The sequence below is a fragment of the Clinocottus analis genome, unplaced genomic scaffold (assembly GCF_023055335.1).
Source record: "Clinocottus analis isolate CAN_PGR_092001 unplaced genomic scaffold, fCliAna1.0.p SCAF_18, whole genome shotgun sequence".
NCBI lineage: Eukaryota > Metazoa > Chordata > Actinopteri > Perciformes > Cottidae > Clinocottus > Clinocottus analis.
The window spans coordinates 9,713,164-9,734,605 of NW_027175909.1; positions in this window are offsets into that span (position 1 = coordinate 9,713,164).

Sequence of the window (21,442 nt, forward strand, 5' to 3'; positions counted from 1 at the left end):
CCAGCAAAGCACCCGCCCCCCATAAAACTGTAGTGCAATAATAAACAACGCCATTGGTGATTTACGACCTTGCCCAGACAGAGATTTCATGCAGATTTCCATAGAGGGGGCCTCTGACGGTGCATCACAATTGAACTAATATTGTATTACATGCATATCAAACTCCCCCCAAAAAACCTGATCTGCCACATCTCTTTCATGAGCAGGAAGCCTATTAATAGGCCTGTGTTCTCCTCTTGGTGGCTAGTGTGTCAAAAGTTAGGGGAAGTTGTCTCTCTTGCAAGCAGATGTCCACAGATTGAGACAATAAGAGAAAGAAGGGAGGGGGAGATGTAAAGTCTCCATCCTCAGCAGAGCTGCAAGGGGTTTCTCCTCAATCTGAGAACCAAAAGGACACGTTATTGACTTGTTTCAATCTGCATTTTGTTATTTCTGGTTTGGCTAATGAGGCAGGACAGACAAAAAGTCAAAAGTCGCTGTTACTGACTGCGGCTCCTCCTTCGGTGGTTTTTAGACGGAGAAAGGCTCCTCGCTCCCGTCCAGAGTGCTCATTTAGCCCTCGCAGGCAGCGAGAGTGACAAACCTGTTGTCACGCTGTGGCGGGCGCTGGTGCTAAACTGGGCCCTTTGTTTACTGTTTGTTTATTTCTCAGTTACTGTGATTTGACAGGCAGAGTTGGGCAGGGACAGCTGGTAATCAGGAAGCTGTGGATGCCAGGGATCCCAGCCAGGAGTGTCAACTCCAAAGGGGACAGGCGTCCACAGCTATGCCTGTCCCACACAGACGAGGCATTCCCAAGTGAGTCTAGACTGCGACAAAGTTATGCATATTGGTTGGTGGGGAGTTTGAGGCTGATTGGTGTAAAAAAAGATTTGGTTTTAATGAATGTGCAGAGTGGTTTATGACTCAAAAAAGGCACCCACTAATGAGAAAATTATATGTGCAATGTATTAGGAATCCAGCGCAATGTATCTGGAATCCAGCATTACAAATGATGTGTTACTCTAGTATAAGTAGTTGTTTTGACAAATCCCATGCTGTTTCAATAAAACATTGCGATACAGCGGCAACCTTTGCCGCTCATCATGCATGCGCACTGCGCTAGAACAGCAGTCGTCGCTTGAAATATTGTAAATCAGAAATATATTGACATGTTTGTCTGTCTGCCAGTCATCAATATGCTGTATAAGCCTTCTCCTGGACTTCATGCAGTAACTCCCGCTGTGTGCCTCCTGTGAAAAAAATAATTACTTGTTCAACAACTGCTGTAGCTTAGCAGCTACTTAAGTTCATTCACTGAGCAAATTCAGCAACAAAGGCACACTTTACATCACCTCTCACCACGGCTCATAACCACCATGAGGTCGTAGTGGTGCGTTGCCAGGGCCCGGGCCTGGAGCGATGCTCACGGTCTGCCCGACCGCACCGCAGCTCCACCTGCGTCTGCGGTCAAGCACACACACACACACACACACACACACACTCCTTCATATTTACTGGGCCCACCGCGCCACTCCATTTGAAGGTGAGTGGCAGAGATTTATATGGCAAGCTAAGGCCACCCTACAACTGTGAGGGCGGGTGTGTAACTGTGCACGTGGAGGACTTCTGAGCTAACTCTGAGCTATGAGCTACCGGGTCCCTGAGGGTTTATTTGGCTGCTGCTGCCCCTCCAGACCTCCCTGTATGCTCTGTGTGTGAGCATGTGCAGCGTGTTTATATGTGTTTGTGCACGCTCAGAACGCGTATGTGTGTGTTTGCAAGGACCTCCCCCTCGGGTGTTAATTGGGCTGGCTCTCCCAAGTCGGGTCTCGGACCCGGGCCAAGCTCCCTCTCGTCTAGCAGCAGAAGGAGCCTCTCAGCCAGTTTAATAAACTCAATGTCATCCGGTTATTAAAACATGCTTGCGTCCCACCTTGGCTTGTTTTTGCTCAATAAGTCACGGGTGATGTTATTTTTTCTATAAGTAGAAATTAAGGAAAGGTGAACCCTGTTTCATATGGCATAGGTATTCCTTTTCCTCTTGGTCCTGCTGCTGCTTTATGTCCAGAAATAATACATTTAATTATTTTACACTTGCCAGAAGCTGGATATATTATGGAACAAAATGCAATTTGAGAATAAAAAGAGATTTTAATATTGTGCCGGTGCTTTATGTCAAGTCGCTCTTTATGTGTGGGGTGGCCCAGTCTAAAAGGTAAAGTACTGATTTCTACTGATTACTTCTGGAGTGAGCTAATGTTAGGCTACTTGATGATGGTCAGTAAATCCCTGCAAACCCATTGGCTGGCTGCTTGCTAAACCCAAATGTCTGTTTTCTATTTCTACACATACTAAATGCCTGAGATGCAAAGAGTTGCTGTTGGATTTGTTTCAATGGAGATGCCGACTTGTCGTGTTGAAAGTAATGTAAGCATTGTAGCTTATTAGTTTTAATATTACTACCACCCTCAATACAACGCAGGTCACAGGGTTCGCACCATCTCTGGATAATCCTCAGAACACGCTATCAACAGACAATTTGTTTGGTAGTAGTAGGTGGTGCCAATGAAATCTGTCTACAACATGTTATTGTTGTTGTTGTTGTTGTTGTTGTTGACTTAAAACTTATTTTTTAAATCTTTAGGCAGCACAAATTAATTTTCTTTTACCTGTATTGTATATACATTGGATATGTTTATTGTATGTACAAAAGAAAAAAAAAACTGCACACAGCTAGCTACAGATATTTACATATCTAGATATCTGGGATAAGTAAATAAATCCATTTTTTTGTCATTTGGGTAAAAAAAGACTCAGAGAGACACCTATCTTGGAAATAGAAAAGAGCGACACAGGGAGTTGTTTTATGCCACGTTTCCCTCTCTGGGTCTCTTTTCTGTCTCTTTTTCTTGGGTCTATTCTGCCCCAGTAGGAATGTTAATGTTCCAGTTGGCTGAAATGGTTTCTTTGCTCCGAGCCGGGGACCCAGAGGGGATGGAGGGGCGGCGAGGAGCCGCCGGGACAAGAGAAAATATTTTATATCCTGGGTGACTCTGCTCTTCTGGGGGATTACTAAGGGTTTAACTGGTGGATGAAGGAGAGCAAAGTGGTAAGTGACATTTCTGGTCAGGGAATATGGCAATCAGCAGCATGGAGCACCGCCAAGTCTCCCGGCCTGGCCAGAAAATGCTAAAAAGGCTCGGGAGAGTGTAAACAAACGGGGGTGCTGGCTAGCGGTGCAGGGGGGGGGGGGGGGAGGGGGGGCGATGTCCAGGGGGACAGATCTGTTAACCATCAGTGGCTGTGTTTCATCCTGCCGCCCCTCTCCAAACCCTTCAAGGGAGGCTTTGTGTACCTGCTCCTCAGACAGGAGCTGGGAATTTGGGGAACAGGAAACCAAGGCTTTTCCCCCCTTCCCTTCTTCCCCACACCTCACCTATTCCACTTCCCCTGTGCCCCCAGCTGCCCCCCCAACACACACACACACACACACACACACACACACACACACACACACACACACACACACCCCACATTCAACCCCCTGCTATGCCCTCTCTTGTACGCCACCTCTGCCCTCTGATCGCTCATGCCTACCTCCTGAATAGCCATGTTGTCCAGTATGTCATTTGAAACACACACTCACTGGCAGGTAAAGTTGATCAGAGGACAAGGGCTAGTCCCACTGCTCTCCTCCCTCGGCCAACAGCAGTCATCACTCAGCTCAGGTATGAATGTGAAAAAAGAAATGCCATGCATAATCTAAGGGCCTGCATACTATGGGTCAAATAAAACGGGGATGTGGGTATTTAAACCTCAATACATAATTCATGATTCTCCCTCTGAACCGCCGGCCAAGAGAATCAGAGCATTGACAGAGTTCACTATGTTAATTGTTTGAGTTAGTTCATGAGCTGCTCAGGACTGCTCAGCCACACAGCGCACGCCAATTCAAATCAGCCCTTAGCCTACTAGAAGGATATTATTCCTGACAAAAAGCTGCTAGTCTTATTATTGTTACACCATAAAGGTTAGCACAGCAGAGCAAGGGAGAGTTCACTAGAGCAATGCATGTATGGATCGCAAACAGCGATTGTCCAATCAGAGCTTAGCCATTGTTACTCAGCACAGCCGGTCTGTCAAGCTATTGATTTTTCCCACATGCGGTCAGTACGCGTGTAGCTGTAAGAGGTTGGAGGTGTGTGTATATATATATATATATATATATATATATATATATATATATATATATATATATATTCTTCATGTTTTCCTTTACAAACAGTAAAAGTGAAGGAAATGGCTGAACTGTGAGCACATATGTTAACATGGGTAGCTAACAAGCTATCTATCGTTATGAAGCTAAGCTAAGAGGGTTACTGCCGGAGTTAGCATTTTGTGAGTTATTTTTCACACTCAAGACAAACTAAAGTTAAGCCTAAGAGCTTGATAACTTCAAAGTCCTGATCTTTTTCATCAACTTATGACAACTGTAATAACTGTATCCCTGTGATAATGTGATTCACGGAATCTTTTAAAGACCATACATTGACAATAGACATCTCAAAAAGCAATGTATCTTTGCACTGACAGTATACAGTGCACCTGTGATAAACCTATCAATGTTTTATATATAAAATTAGTGAAGCTTAGCTGCATAAAGAAAATTCTAGCTTTTGTGGGCATCGAGCTAGCCTGCAAGCGGAGGTTCTTAACCACACACAGCACATTAACTGAATAGCACTTGCACATGACTCACAGGGCACACACACACACACACACACACACACACGCACACACACACACACACACACACACACACACTTATCACATGTTCATGAATACATTTCCCTGTCATGAGCTGTATTTGTGGTGGATGTTTCATGTCTATTTCATCAGTCAGACAAAGTAAGCTACAGCCCATCTCCTCATTGAACCTCGATTAAACCCCTGGTTCCTACTCAGATACTTTGCACTATCTTTAGAGTCACAGGTTAAGGTTAGAGAGCTTCATGAGTAGCGTGTTCTGCAGCGCTATTGTAATGTCCTGATTAGTCAAAGCTAAAGGAGGACTGCTGTGTGTTCGTTCTAGTTCACAGGGCGATGGAGAGAAATAATCGTCCCTGTTACTGAGTTGACACAGATCATAAAGGCTTCATTGTAAATGCTGACTTGTCTCCCACTATGCTAAATTAAAAAATGGATGTAACCTAATACTGGATGGTAGCGGCGATAAGATCTGGAGTCGGCCCGTGTCCCTGCAGGCCCTTCTCCTCCTTGCGAAACCACAAGGGAAGACAGCACTGTGACAAGAGGTGTTCAGGAAACAGTGAACACCCTACAGATCAACAGATAATATTTTTCTGGCAAATAAAGCCATTCCTGAACCTTAAATTACATTTTCACCTCTCAAAAAAATGTCTGCTCTCCAAGCCTGAGGCAGTGTCTGTCTGACACGGAGGGAAAGAGGGAAAGAGGAAGTGCAAGGTGTTTGCTGATGGCCATATTAATGTGTGTGTGTGTGTGTGTGTGTGTGTGTGTGTGTGTGTGTGTGTGTGTGTGTGTGTGTGTGTGTGTGTGTGTGTGTGTGTGTGTGCATGTATTTGTGTGTGATTAAAAAATGTGCAAGGGGTCGTATGTGTCTGTCAATGTGCATGTTTCATATAGTGTATCAGTGAACTTATGGTCGCACGTGTGTGTGTGTGTAGTGAGAGGGAGAGGGAGAGGGAGAGCACATAAGGAGAGGGAGAGAGAGAGGGAGACAGAGAGAGAGAGGGAGAGAGTCACAGTCACTCTGGAGCACCATGACAACAGTGGGGCCGTCTGATCCTCTCTCTCTAATTGTCTGTGACCTCGTAACTGGAGATGCACTCTCAAGGCAGGAGGAGGGCCTTTCACACGGCAATCACTTTTGGATTTGTCCTTTATGCAACTCCTGAATACCACTGCCAAAAAGTGTGTGTGTGTGTGTGTGTGTGTGTGTGTGTGTGTGTGTGTGTGTGTGTGTGCAGGTGTGACCGTTCTTTAAATCCGGACCCTGTGATGGTTGGCAGTGAGGTACAATAAATGTGAGGTGGACAAGTATGTGTGGATTAGACACCCGGGTCACATGATTGGTTAGCTTTTGAAGCTCTTAAAGAAGGACCATGCACTGTAATCTTAACACCTGGGACTCAAGTGGTAATTACAACACAACATGTTTTTATAACACCGTTATTTAACACACAACATGAGCAACTACAGAAAACGTGACGTCAAAATTATAGTAAATATTGTTGAACGTCTTTGACAGTTTATTTTAAATATTTCTCTGTTTTTTTGTGGACACCTGAGACGGGACGAAAGATATACGATGTAAAAAAATGTGTTTAATTATTCCTTTAAAATAAAGAAGACTAAATCCAGTCTTGAGGGTCTCCATTTATGAGGGATGTGGATCAAGTGAACTCACCTAAAAGCTGCCGTCGTTTCACCTTATGAATCTTGCTCATCACTTCAGTCTTTATAATATTGTATAGTATAATAATATAGTTTTAACCATGTGGTAAAATGCACAATAATATACAAAATGTCCACAAAAATCATTTCATATTTGGATTTGAACCTGTAACTAATCCACTGGCCTGACTGTGACTGAAGCAGCAAATGTCCAGCGTCCTTCCTTAAGTTAAAGTATAAAACAAGTCAAAGTGTAATTGATTCTTACGTTGTACGTTTCATGCTGACCAGAGAATCCACTCACCTCGACACTCGACTCTCCACACTGTCTGTCTGTCTGTCTGTCTGTCTGTCTGTCTGTCTGTCTGCGTTCCTTCCATCTGTCTGCAGAGACCGGGCTCTTCTGATGTCTCTGTTTTGTTCCACCATAAAGGGGCCTCAGTAATGGCCCCTGTCACACACAAAGGTATTAAGGCCTAAAGCCTCTCTCTCCGACGCCACTGGCAGCTGGGTCAGGGGAATAATTTGATTTGCTATTTTATGCTGGAAAAGTGCCTTTCTTCCCAAGCCACATTTGCGCTTGGCTTCTCCTCTACTCTGCAGCCCCCTGAAAGACTTTACATGACATTAACACATTTCAGAGAGCATTACGGCTTGAAAAGAGATTTGTCTAGACAAAGACATGGTTTATTTGTAGTTAAAGCTTCATTTCCTGCCTGTTCCTTCTCCTGCACTCTCTCCCTGCACCTTTACCCCCCTCAAGCCGCCCCTCCTTCCTGCGTGACTCCTGCCGGGCGCACAATGATTGGCGCCCTGACAGGTAAGAGGATTTCAATTAGTTTACCTCGAAATGGGCCCGGCAAAACGTGATTAATGAAAGCAATTAGTCTCTGTCATGTCTTCAGCACACTCCTGCTAAATCACCGGACTGCTCCTCACTGACGCTAAGAGCAAATTACATCACCCGGATCCTCTCTCTCTCGGCCCCTTTATGAGCTCCCCACGTCTCAATGAAGAGAGCAACGAAAAGAAAAAAAAGAGAGGCATGGAACCCTGCAGATACACGTTTTTCTTTTCTTTTTACTCTTTAAGTGTATCCCATAAACAGCCACAGTTTCTTCAAACCTGTAATGAAAAAGAATAATACTCATATATTCTACAAAGAGATTGAAAGAGACTTAAGCCACTGCTGCTTCAAAATCATCAGTCATGTTACAGTGAGAAAAAAAACAGCATATAAATCATCATAGATGTTCAAAGGCTGCCTAATAATAATCAGGCAATAAGCAGTGTGTGTATGTTTGTTACTGAGCGGTAATTTAAAGCCCGCCTGATTATAACACAGACGATCTACAGCATCACATGTGTTTACACTTCGCACATGTACTTCCCCCTCCAAAACATCCCGCAACACATACAATCGTATAAACTAAAGCAGGATTTATGGGGACGTGTTTTAAACTTGTCGGCTTCAAAGTGCGCGCGCGTTAGGGCTCCTGTCACGAAACCGAAGAAACTCGCAATCTGAAGAAATGAAATCAAATAAAAGGGAATTTACTGCACCATAGATAATGTGTTGCTAGCTGCAGGCTGGGTGGACCTCAGCCAACAGTAATCACTGCCCACTAGGAGGGAAACGGCCCCACCTGCTTCAAAACCATCGCATGCAAGCTTCCTCATCTCACAGTTTTTGCTTGTGTTATGAATTCATGTTCCCATCCCACCCACCACCTCCCTCACTCTTTCTCTCCATACTTCTCTTAGCGGTCGGTGGAACTCCAAGCTGTTGATGTTATTCTTTATATAAGAAAAAAAAGTCACAATATATAGTTTCCTTTTCCCCAAAGGCTCAGTGACTTCCTAAAACATCTGGGCACTTTAGGTTTTAGTCAGTATTACTCAAACAGGAGTAGATTTGTATTTGCTTGGAACAAATTTCCAACAACAAAATAAAACATATTTGCTTCACCAGGAAGGTCCGTCAAGTCATTATTAACTTGTACGGTTCAAATTGATTGAAATGGCCGAACATGTCCTCCTTTGTGGCTCATTCATGAGTTTTAAAAAGTTTGATTTAAATAGTTCTTCAAGCCAATGATATAATTCAATGTTTTCACCCACAGACTTTGTAGCCTTGACTTTCAAGTGTAACGTCGTATTCTAGCGACGCAGTGATTAGATTGTTTTTCTTTGGTTTTATTGTTTTAAGTATCGCTTCGTAACCTCTATTTAGGGACATTTTGTCCGACCGCTCCAGACCTCTGCAAGCCACCAGCACTTCTTTTTTTTTTGCGCTCATCGTTGAAACACATTTCTCAATAAACTCCATAGAATTGTTTCATCTGGCAAAAGGTTAATCTTGTAAATCCTACGCTGGCTTGCCTGTGGCCTTTGGAAAGGTGTGCTCGGGATGATAGGGCTTGCATATTTTGATGTGATCCTATTTCTTCATTTCCTGCATTGGCTGGGAAAAGGGGAGCAGCGCAGGCTGCAGCTTGACCAGGCGTTCTCCTTTTCTCACTCTCTTCCTGTGCCTCTCTTTCTCCTCCTCTCTCGCGCAGATAGAGGATGCCAATGTGACAGCCTTGTTGCTATTGTAAATGGGATGATTGGAGGTCTTTGGCATCCACCCTGCTGCTGTTCGATGCTCTGAGACGCAGTCCCCCTTCTAACGCTGTTGTTCAGACTGACGCACATTCCTGAGCATGTCTATATGCGTACTATATGCCTGTGTGTGCGTGTGTGTGTGTGTGTGTCTATATTGCATGTTTGCATTTCCATCTGTGGCGGTTCACTCATGTGCCAGGGCTTGTGAGTGGCCTGCTCCTTCCTGCTTCAAATGGAGGCTGCCTTGTCAAGCTGTCATGCTTCAGGACAGTAATATCTGAGCCACCCCCCTCCTTTTTTTTCTCCTCGCCCCATCAGTCAGAAATTGGGAACGCCAAAATTTCAGCCCACACACTCCAGTCATTCTCTCTCTATCTGTCAGTTTCTTTCTCTCTCACTCCATCCCTCTCTCCTGTTGTCTAAGGTTTTCCTGTCACCTCGCCAACATGTAATTGTTCAAAGCTCTGTCAGCCTCCAACACTTTGATATTTTTCCCAGGCTTCAAAAGAGCAAGACAACAATAGGCTTGTGACTGCGGGGCACGCCGAGGTAGCCAAGGCGATATTAGTTATCACGTCTTTATGTTCGCTGGCATGTCTTGCAGACTTTTACTGAGGGGAGAGGAGGGTGTTTCGGAAGGAAGCAGACTTGTTAGTGGTTTCTCGAGTGGCTTGTTCGATGCCCCGGGATATTTTTTAGTTTGCGGATGACTTTCCAACATCAGCTCAGGTAAATATCAGGGCGTGTTTGGTGTCAAGATTCAAAATGGTGGCGTGTCTGTTCTATGGTAATAGCAATGTTGAGGTTTCTGTAATTGACACTGTCTTAATACGTGTCATTTTCACTCATTGTTACTCACCAAACCACAATGCATGAGATGATTAGGCTTGTAGAGAACAGACGGGATCAGATAATTTGTTACAGATTTAATCTTGGCAACACTCAAGTAAACTGTAAGATAGTATCAGAGAGACATTTGCCTCTTAATGTTATTTTAACAAACCTCCGGTCAAAACCTAATCTTTAAAGCGATACTACGTAACTTGGCCTAACAAATAAAATTCTTCCTCTTCAAATTAAAAAAGTTAAACACGCTTTTGCTCAATTCAATAGAGAGGTTTTACTGTTGCTACATTGCCCGCTATGACCAGTAGCTTATGGTGTCTAACGTTAGCTAAAATGATCATGCGTCATATGTTGTGTTTTTATGCTTTTACACATAACTGGATTTGAGCTTCAATGCATGTCTTGGTAATATTCCAATGAAAACAGGAAATATCCTTTCGGTTCAGTTGATGATTTCTTTGATTATATATTTATTTGGAGTGGCATTTAAAATGTAATTTTAACATGAATTCAGGTTGGGAATTTTACCAAATCACACTATCCAATCTAAAGACATCCTTGTTGTTATTCAATTACTTGTAATGTAATTCTGTCCAGGGAACCAGCACTTCACAACAATAAGCTATAGATTGCGTTACACTTTCTTGTGTTTTACTCCACATAACATTAGTTCACTTTTCACACAACAGTGATCCAATTTCTGTGTTTCTCTGGAACAAGTATTGTTTAGTGTCGAGGTTGCCAGCAGCAGGTTAGCACCTACTCAGCCCTGCTAACATGATATGCATTCACCTCCATGGGGGATATGCTGCGCACGTTCTATTTATGGATGCTGAGTAAAATGACACTTCACCCTCAACTCCTCTGTCTGAAAGAGATCATTCACATATGTTACATGCAGGACAGATTAGGACAAGAGATGGACAAGACATACAGAAGTCATGTCTGATGTAACAACACTGGTGTTCTTGCCTCCACAAGGAAAGATAACCCTTCTTTGATTTTGATTTCATATCAGGCCAATAAGGAGAAACTATCAGCTAAGTTCAGTTTGGGAAAGTCATTTGTTTCCTTGCTTGTGAAGAGTTAGGTGATGAAGATGGTTACCGCTTTCAGATGTGTCTGTTGATTATGAAGCTATGGCCGGGAGATTATCTTAGTTTAGCTTAAAGACTGGAGGAAACAGCTAGCCTGCCTTGAGTCTCTGCTCTTCAGTGTGGTGAAAATACTCCAGAAAGTTCATGAATCCGGTCAAAAGTTTGTCCCGGCACAATATGTAATTTGCTAGTTAGTTTGAGGGATGCTGGTGGGTGGATTTTTTTAAAATCTTGGCTAGAGCTTAGCTAGCATGATCTCAATGCTCCCTAGTCTTTTAAATATGCTAAGCTAACTGTATCCTGGCTGTAGTCCCATACTCAAAGTACACTCTAATGTCTGTTCGCTAAGAACCCAATTTTAATGAACTGGGATTTTCCATTAGATGTAAAATACATCTTGTAAAATAACTTACTCTCCATCCATGCACGTAATAAGTGAAGTGACTGCAAACACCTTTACAAGGTCGAACAATGTGTGAAAACGGTTGTGGGCTCTGGCCCTGACAGGAGCCTTTGTTTTGACTGAGTCTCTATTCAACTCTCTGGGATTTCCTCCAATACCCAGTGCTCCCGTTGAACGAGGAGCGGGCACAGGCCGAGCAGCCTAACAAGCTGCCTTCTCCGTCAGAAACCAGACTTTCACTCGCTCTTGCAGAAAATGGCACTTTCCTCTGGGACGAGGGGAGGTTTGGCCCAGGCTTCAGACGCAGCTCGCGGTCAGCTCGCTGGCAGTAGCAGCCAGTCGGTCCCCAGCTCCTCTTCCCCTCCTCGGCAGCTGGGAACAGTGGGAGTTGCGGGCTGCGATTACTGGCTCGAACAGAACAGAGCCGAGGTGAGCTCAGACTTGCTGCTTTTCACTCACTCAACAGGAGCTTTATTTCCAAACGTGACCGGAAATCAGTAGAAAATTGAGTATGATGATGTCCTTCATCAAATCACATTGCATTTACATTCTGTTTTCCCCAGGTACAAACTGCATATCCATACATTTAAAGCAGACATTTGATAGATTCTCACATAAGATAGCTGGCCTATATTTGTAGGGATCAAATATCAAATCTGCATTTATGTTTAGCAGTCGAGACAGTATTTACACAATAGCTGGCCTTCACATACATTACCATAAAACCGTCTCTACAGGCTATACAGGCTACAGGAAACAATATACATATTTTTGATTTACCCGCTACCTCCTTCTTTTAGGGACACGACTCTTTTGCTTTCTTTATTTTGCCTTCTGTCTACAAATGAGGAAAGAAAAGGGTGTGGGTGTTTTATGCTTGCATGATTTTGAAACACTAACCCAGCTTATTTCTGCACTTTGCCACCATTGTCTCTCTGCCTGCTAGCCCATGCAGCATCTCATGCTTCTCATCATGCGCTCATATTACAAGCAAGCTAAAGCAACAGAGAAAAACTAAAAATATCCTTTGATAAGCATTCAGTGTCTGGAACATGTATTATGGAATCAGACATTGATTCAGTGCAGATTCTCTCCTAAATGCTAAATGATCTTTTCATCATGTCCGTGAAAACACAAAAGAAAACCGAGAGAGAGCAATGAGAGACGGCCTAGTTCTCTCATGCATGTTTCTCACAACAATGAAGTTCATCCCAGTTCCCCTTTTGAGAAAAGTATGTGGTGTCTATTTTCACACAGACATGCCACTCATTGTTAAACAAAGTCTAGATTAGGTTGGGAATAAATTAGTTTCTCCTTGTATATTTTTGCAGCAGCTGCAGTAGATATTACCTCTTTTGTAAAAAAAAAAGAAGAAAAGTTCCCTGTAAAAAAAGTCAAAATCATCTCCATCACCTGGCAATTCATGTGCTTTCACATGCCTCAATAAAACTACATAGACTGTGCAGTAAATTGTGTCTGTCATGAAAAAAAAACATGTGCAAAATTTGATGATTTTCATGCTTTTGTTTACGATGTTCTTTTATACACCCACAAGGTTTATGGCCCTTCAACACGTGAAACTATCACCAAAGGCCTTTATAGCTCAAAGAAATCTGATTGTCTATGTAGGAAAGGCTCTTTAAAAATGTTTTTTTTAAGCTTTGACGAAGTCCTTTTGCCACGCTCTCGCTGTGCCATTTCCTCTCATCCGGTGACAGCAAGTGGATTTATGTGTATGTGGTTGCCCAGAAGACCCTCTACTGTACCCTCCCTGCAGAGCCTGTCACACAGGCTGATGTATTCCCCTCCACCCCCTCTCCCTCCAAGCTTTATGATGGAAACTGATACAAACACTGTGATAGGGTTTCGGGATAAATTATTCACGCTTCCAATGCTCTCTGCTGCCGTTTCGGTTCTTAGAGGACGTCCATTCTACAAATGGAGCCCTTTTTTTAGACCTCATCCTTTTAATTGATCTGCAGCAAAGACAATACCTGCGTGATTGAGAGAGCGGAGGATTTGCGCGGTGAAAGTTCAGCCTGACGCGTAACACTTTGGCCGGGCTGGAGTGTGTTGTTGGGTGCTGGCGGCCTGTGCTGCGGGGCATTAGGTGCCTGAAGATTTACTGTCTGGTAAATGAAATGGCTGTCCATCGGGTTGCAGGGGCGGCACATCAACAGAGCACTAGTCTAATGTCTCTACCATCTGGTAGGATAGGCCTTTAATTGAAAAGAATTTCTGGACTGAAGGGGAAGAGCTGGACCAAGTCTCCCAGTCCCCCAAGAGAGAGAAGTAATGAAAAGAAAATAACTTCTCTCCTCTTTAGTGCCTATGGAAGCCATAAAGAATAACAGGACATGGTGATATAACAGACACACTGCCGTAGTGAGTGGGTGAATAACTTTCATATTACAGCCTGCCATCTGTTAAGACGGTTAGGAAGCCAATTGGATTAAACGTTATGGCCACTTTGCTCACCGCGACTTTTAGGGCTACCTTCAGGTGGCAGTTCATAAAGCATTTCTTTGTCAGATTTATTTAGACATGAAAGATGTGTTTTTACTTTTGTGTCAGACTCACCCACTCTGAACTCCCTCTTTGAGATTTTTCTAAAAACAAACAGGGGGGAAGGAGGGGATGGCAGACATCCTGGAGGCCATAGAGGATAACTGATGAGTCTAGCAGGACTGACGGCAGAATAACAACACTCACCTTTAATGTGGCTTCTACCGTTGGGATTCCCTGAGCCCAGACACAGCCGCCGTGCGAGTCTGTGTGTGTGCATAGGAATCATACAGAACCATCTCAACAAATAATCTGATTGTCTAATGTGTTTGGATCGGTGTCCGTTGTAGAGATTATGGGTCAAGTGTATACATATCACAGCTTTGGTATGCTCATGTGGCACAAAGACACCTTCCACTTGACCGTTTTACCGTCTGTGATGAGCACACGGCCAGTGTGCATGTCTGCTGGCTACCTCTGTGACAACCCTCCCGACTCCCAGACTATTTAACTATGTGAGCAAATATATCATTTACATTCACTTTCGAAAAGAAAGAAACACCAAATTGTGCTGTATGAACCAATTCCCAGTTGACAATTGTGTATACTGCATGAGGTCATCTGCCAAATTATTTTAAGCACCCGAAGGAATCCCCCACACCCAAAGTAAACAGATATAGATACTAAAGGTACACAATAAAGAGAGTCAAAAGTAGGCAACATCAATGGCAGACACTGTGCTGCAGTAGAGGAAATAAAAACAAGTGGTAATAATGATGATTTTCAACATCTATTTTTCCACGTCTTTGTGAATGTCTGCTATGTTGAAGTAAGGCAGACAGGCCCTCTTTGAGCTCACATCTAATGTCTCTTGTGTGTTTTGGCATTTGTTGCTTTTTACAGGCATCACACATGTGCACACAGAAATGAAAATTCACACAGGCGTGTACACACACACACACACACACACACACACACACACACACACACACACACACACACACTAACACAGATTTTGATTTTACGTCAGTGTTCCCAAATTGGTTTTGGATTACACGTTGCACTAAAAGACAGGCGGAGGATAGACTGGCAGAGGCTGCAATGCATTTCACTCTCTGGCTCCGATTTTGAGTTGACAAAATAAGAACGCTGTCACTGAATCTGCAAATACGAAGGAAAACGCTCCTGTCAACAGAGCTAGAGCGCCCAAGTAAGCCGCAGTCTAATGGCAAGGAAAAGTGTAATCAGATACATCTCCAGTCACAAATACAGCATTGAACAAATTGCACATGGGTAAACCATTTTGTTAAAACAATAGCCAGTTGCTGTGTGTGTGTGTGTGTGTGTGTGTGTGTGCGTGCGTGCGTGCGTGCATGTGCAGACATGGGTCACAGCTTGTCCACCGACATGGACCCCATTAGATCAGATGACAGCACTTCATAATATTGACACATTCACAGCATGAGGTGTGCTATTCAAGAGGTCACTGTGCTGATGATATACTGTATGCACCTGACATGTCACAGTCTAATTTTGAAGTCACCACAGCCACCAGACAACATGAGAGAAAGCTGAGCCTTATGGAAATATAATATTCCAATGTAACTCTGAGAGATAACACACACATGCACACACATCCATACTGGTGTATACTGTAATACCTATATATAGTTTTATACAGTTTTACAAGCACAAGTTAATCTGTATGATCACTTGATCATATAGATTATATTTAAATCCAACAAAAATTGAAATATACTGAACGGAATATTTAAACATGCATTTGCAACATTATGTGCTTCAACTTTTAAGTACTCAATACAAAATTCAGAGCATATCCTCCGCCTCCACACGACTCTCAACATGACAACAGCTGGGCTCGCAGCTACGAGCTACCAGCTACTAGCTACCAGCTACTAGCTACTGGTTACTATCTAGCAGCTACCAGCTACCAGCTCGAGCTATCAGCGACTAGCTACTAGTTACTAACTGGCTGCTAGCAGCTTGAGCTACCAGCTACTAGCTACTAGTTACCAGCTACCAGCGCAATCAACAGCAGCAGTGCTTGATGGGGAACCGCAGCTGTAACTGCTGTAGTGCAATGCAGAGCCATGAGACACACTCACATGCACTAAGAAGCTTGCCGGCCTGACCCTGCGGTCAACAAAGCAAAGAGAAGCTCGAATTACAACACAAACAGATGGCAATTTCATTCTCTGCTCAGGTAGACAGTACTTTGCTATCTTTACACAAAAAATAATTATATGCACATATATATTTTTTTAATTAACTCAAAATAGTGTTAACCTTAAATCGTACCACTTGGGTAGCATCTATCTTTTATATCTCACAGGTGCTTTATTCTATCGTTGCAAGTTTTCATGACTTTGTCAATGAGTGTGGTCATAATTATTAGATTTTTGTTTTCTGTTTAAATTATTGTTTTTTTTTTAAAACAATGGATAACAGAGAGAGAGAGAGCTATTTGCAATGTCCTAATTTAAGGTATGACACACAATTGGGGGTAAAGGGCACCTTGTGAGTAATTTTGAAGAACACACACAGATTACCTCACATGCTCTGTCTGTTTTGGTTTGACACAATATGGAAATCAACTTTCTCAAAATTATCATTTCTGTTGTTTTTTTTCTGATAACTATTTATGTGTTGAGAATAATTAACAGAAGGCTTACAGTAGTTTATTATTGAGATTGGAAATGTTTGTTGTTGGTCAAAAGTTTAAAAAAAGGTTGTTATTTTGTGTGCTTATTTTTTCAGCCTTTGATTTTTAGTAAATAATAAAATAATGTCGTAGTTACTAAGTATTTAAAGGATTCCAGCTAATTTTCTAATCTATTTTACATAGTGTTATTTCTCTGTCAGTATTTGAATCAACTGTATTCGCCCCTCTCAGAAAAAGGCCGATTAGCTCAGAATAATTTGTCAGTGTTTGCAGGGCAAATGGGATAATTGTGATGTTGACGGCTCAGAGAAGTTTCAAACTCATGCTGAAGCCTCCCCAATTATGTGTGTGAGGTAAAGTGGCCTCAGCCACAGCCAATGAGAGCGGCTTTGGCTCTTCTCGCCTCCTCGCTCTTAGACAAACACGCCAGTCAGACATCAATAGGAAGCGTCTCTGTTTTAGCACGGCTGACCTTTAGCCGCTGTCCCAGTCTGTGCCCACCCAGACCAGACCTGCACGTCCCAGATATTTAGCAGTAATCACTAACACCCATGCAGCTCGCCCACGCAATTTACATCGTAAACCTGGTGTGACCCTCCTGCGCCACCGGTGGCTGTACCCAGCTGATCTGCAAAGCGTGATAGACAGATGCACCGCTTGAGAGAGCAGCGGAAGACTAAAATAAATAAAACAGTGCTGCCGGATGACAGCGTGGGGCCTTTAGATGGTGGGCGATGGAGGAAGGGAGAGGCGGAGGAGAGGAAAAAGAGCGAGAGGGCATGATTGAGAGTGTTTGTATATGGGTGTGAGAGAAAGCATAGGCGGGAGGCCCTCGCGGGGCTAACATAGTCTGTGTTGTGCCATGCCACGGGGCCAGCTGGCAGGGTCCAAAGCTGGCATTACAGAATGTGACAGAGGATCTGGAGAGCAGGGACTCGGGGAATCCCGACACAATAATGCTGATGGCAAGGCCTAAAGCCCAGATTTAATCACAGCCATCACCCACCTGCCAATAGAAAATTACACAGCGGATATCAATGGCAGCCTCCCCGTAGTGTTGAGCTCCCAACAGAGTTTCTAGGCCGGGCCCAGCTGTCAATCACTGGGCTTTAATGGTGGAGCTCACGGCTCCCAGACAATACAATGCTAACGCTATGTAGTGAGCGGCATATAGTCTGAAAACTCTCCAAGAAATATGGGAATGGGTTTGATAAAGTTAGCAATCAGTTAGTCAAATTTGAAATTTAAAAAACTCAATTGTTCTTTAGTTTTGGTGCACTGTTTATTGTTAATAACCAGCTTTTCAAATTGTTGTGTATGATTCCTTGTTTTACAGAAATAAAAAAAAATATTTTTTCAATGTAATTTTTATAAGTTTGCAGTGACAAAATGTCAAAGATATAGACAAATGTCTACCATACTACAGTACAGTTACAGTATGGCTTCAATTACATAAAGAAGAAAAAAGCAAGATGTCTTCACATCAAAAAAATGATATATCTAATATTGTTTGAGGAAATTAGACAAAAAATGTATCAATTGATATATTTTTGTTCCACTGAATAATCCCCTATATATTTAATTGTTTCACTGGCTACTGCAGTTTGAAATGTATTGTGACAGATTACACATCTAACATGCATGCGGATATTTTTATACCAAAATTATTTATATGTTGAAATTTGTATATATACCGTTCAAATACCAACTGCCATCCCGTGGCCGTCATAAAATCTAAAAAAACAACAACAATTGTCTGGCTCATCAAGGCTCACTTTCTCTGCTGATGAACTTTTTTTTTCTGCTGTGTTGTCGGAAATCAAATCTCTGAGAATTTAGATTATATGATGTCGTTGTCAGTCTGGAGCGGAGCAGCACTTTCTGATTTTAACCAGAGCTTTTTTTAGTGTCTCGAGCAGCCTGGGTTTCAATCATATATAATCATGTACATAAATGTACACACACACACACACACACACACACACACACACACACACACACACACACACACACACACATCTCATCATGTTAGTAAGCAGTGCTCTGACTTGACAGGTAACGGTCCTGCGGTTGGGATACCAATCAGTCTCCGAAAATGTTTACATTTCAACTGTGCTGCATGCTTTGACTCTCAGGTGCCCCTGCTGTATAGATGCTCGACCACAATTAAGATCTATTAAAATGAAAGCAATTTTACATACATGCACATTCAGTATCCCATTTTCGTTGGCTAGGTTAATGTTTTTTTGTTTTTTTTTGTTGGTGGGGATAAGATACACATCAACAAATTTTCAATGTTAGATGTTTGAATTTCTGTGATAATGCATAGTTTGTTTGAAGTATTCCTTCTGATAATTTTACTGAAAAAAATGTAGTCATCACACTGTTTGCAGAATTGTTCTTAAGACTGACCAAAAAGTGACTCAGCCTTAACCATTCACATACGCCTGATTTCAGTCTTTCCTTTATGTCGGGCTGGTTGGACTGTGTGTGTTTACGTGTGTGTGCGTGTTTATGCTTCTGTGTGTTGGATCCTGACAGCTATCACTTGTGACACAAAGCGGTTGTTTTCTGAAGGCTTTGCTCCGTTTCATGTTGTAATCGCTTCCCTGTGATGGCGGATAGGACCTCTGCTCTACGCCGCTCTCAGCCATGACTCCTGCAATATTTACATGTTTACGCTCACAATTTCCATCTGTTGTTTCTGGAACAATCAGCAGCAGGGGCCTGGAGAGAAGCACGGGGAACTGCTGTAAGTCGCGCTCAACTTGGGTTTCATGATTGGGAGGCTGGGCCTGATTATGCTCGACTAGGCGAGGGAGGGGAGGGGTGGGTTGGTTTTCTTTCCTTCAAGGCCCTCTCAAGGTTTCTGACGGAGAGCTGGAAGAAAGCGAGGGCTCTAGGGATCTGTGCGAGCTCGCCCTCCGAGAGAAGCTTCACCAGGGTGAGCTCAGGGCCCGTAACCCCGCTCACCCCTGCTCCAACCGGCCGCGGCCAGAATCACTAATGGATTTCAGATATGTTACAAAATCAATCGCAAGGTTCAAATGTGGCAACAAAAAAAAAAAAAAAAAGTTAATGTGGCAGATTATGACAAAGATCTGTGTGTTTATCTGCCATGGAGTTATAATAACCATATTGAAAAAGAGGGGGTAATAATAGGTTTGCACGATTTATTAATTGTGTGTCCTTTGCCTTTCACAAAGCAAGAGATTTAGGAAGATGACTAAATCATATACTTTTTAAAATGTTGTTACAGTTGAGGAGTAATTAGATCTTATCAAAGTATCAGTGACACTCTTATGTGCTGCAAAATGGAATGCTAAATAATCATTTAGAAGTCAAAAGAAAACTATTACTACTGAGAAGTAAAGCTACACCCCCCGAGGACAAATGGGAGCTCTAAAAGAAAGGGCGATACTGATGACTGTGTGGATAGAGGGAGAAAGAAAGCAAAGAAACACAGGCAGGATGAAAGGGTGTGTTGATCCCTTGTGATGTGGCTGCAGACGTAGCGGGTCCCAGCGTCAGCCGGACCCAGCGTCGGGTTTCCCAATGCCGGAAGTGGCGCGTTTCCCCTGGCGACAAGCTCTTCCTGCAAAATAAAGAAATCATTAGAAAGATGACAGCTGGGCCAGCCAACAGAAAGCCCAGGGGGCCCGGCCTCAGAGAGCTGCCACCCAGCATTAGCTAGGCGCGCTTGGCTTCACCATCACCTCCTTCAGAAGGTAAACAACGCCGCTGCAGCACAGCTCGCTGTTCTCTATGTCACACTCTATCTCATTCCTAATTTTTCTTTTTCTATCTCTGATCTGAATGGGCCTATCCGACACTCGGGCTCTCGCTCGCAGACATCCTCCGACTTCTTTCAATCCCCCGAGGATGATGGGTGGAGGACCAACGAGCGGGAAAACGTTCTGACATGTGAACTCCAAACCATGCGTAGAAAGTCTGGAGCTGAAGGGTCCGGGCTCGGGCGGTGACCCCTGGCAATCACGGCGTGTGGCAGCCCCAATGGGGCCTCTGCAGCACGGCCTTCTGGGAGCGCACCGCGCCGCATTCCAGCCCAAAGTCCTCCCCGAGCATTTCCTCGACAAGCCATCGCTTACTTCTGTCTGCCAGACGAACGTAGCCAGAGAGCCAGAGGACTTAAGGGTGCATTAAGAGAGCTCTTCCAAAAACCATCAGTACTTGACCTCAGCCGAAATGATTACGCTGTAAGGAAGATATTTTGAAGTTGATCCCAAAAGATAGCCTCATCTTGTGCTCAAGAGCCTACAGGGGATGAAGTGATGCTGCCCGTGGAGGAAATGATGCTGTTCTTGCATTTAGTCGCTTATTATTTGAATAGACGACTGAATCATTTAGAGAGATGTTTTACTTCTCTGCATTTTTTTCGTTCTTTTACTTAATTTCTACTATTGAAACACAACCTGGCTCATTGTTTCCAGTCTTTATGTTTAGCTAGCTGGCTGCTGGCTTTAGCCTGACGCTGGAGAAGCACAAGATTGGTGTTGATCTTGTCATTGAAACCTTCAGCAATATAGCAAATCAGCGTATGTATCCCAAAATGTCCGCCTATTCTTTTAATCAGCATGTACGCAGTCGCATATAGTCATTTGTATCTTTATGCTGCACGATGTGGGTCGATGACCAAAACATGACACGGCCTCACAGACACCTCCAGGTGCCACGGCTCCGTTGCCATGGCGATTAGGAGTGACATAGGTTAACACCTGCTAGCGCTCACTCATGGAGATTAATGTGGCGGCTCAAGCAAGACACACACACACACACACACACACAGATGCAAGCACAGGCGCACACTCACACCAGGGCCTTGTCCCCTCTAATGGGGACTGATAAAAGACAGGCTCCATC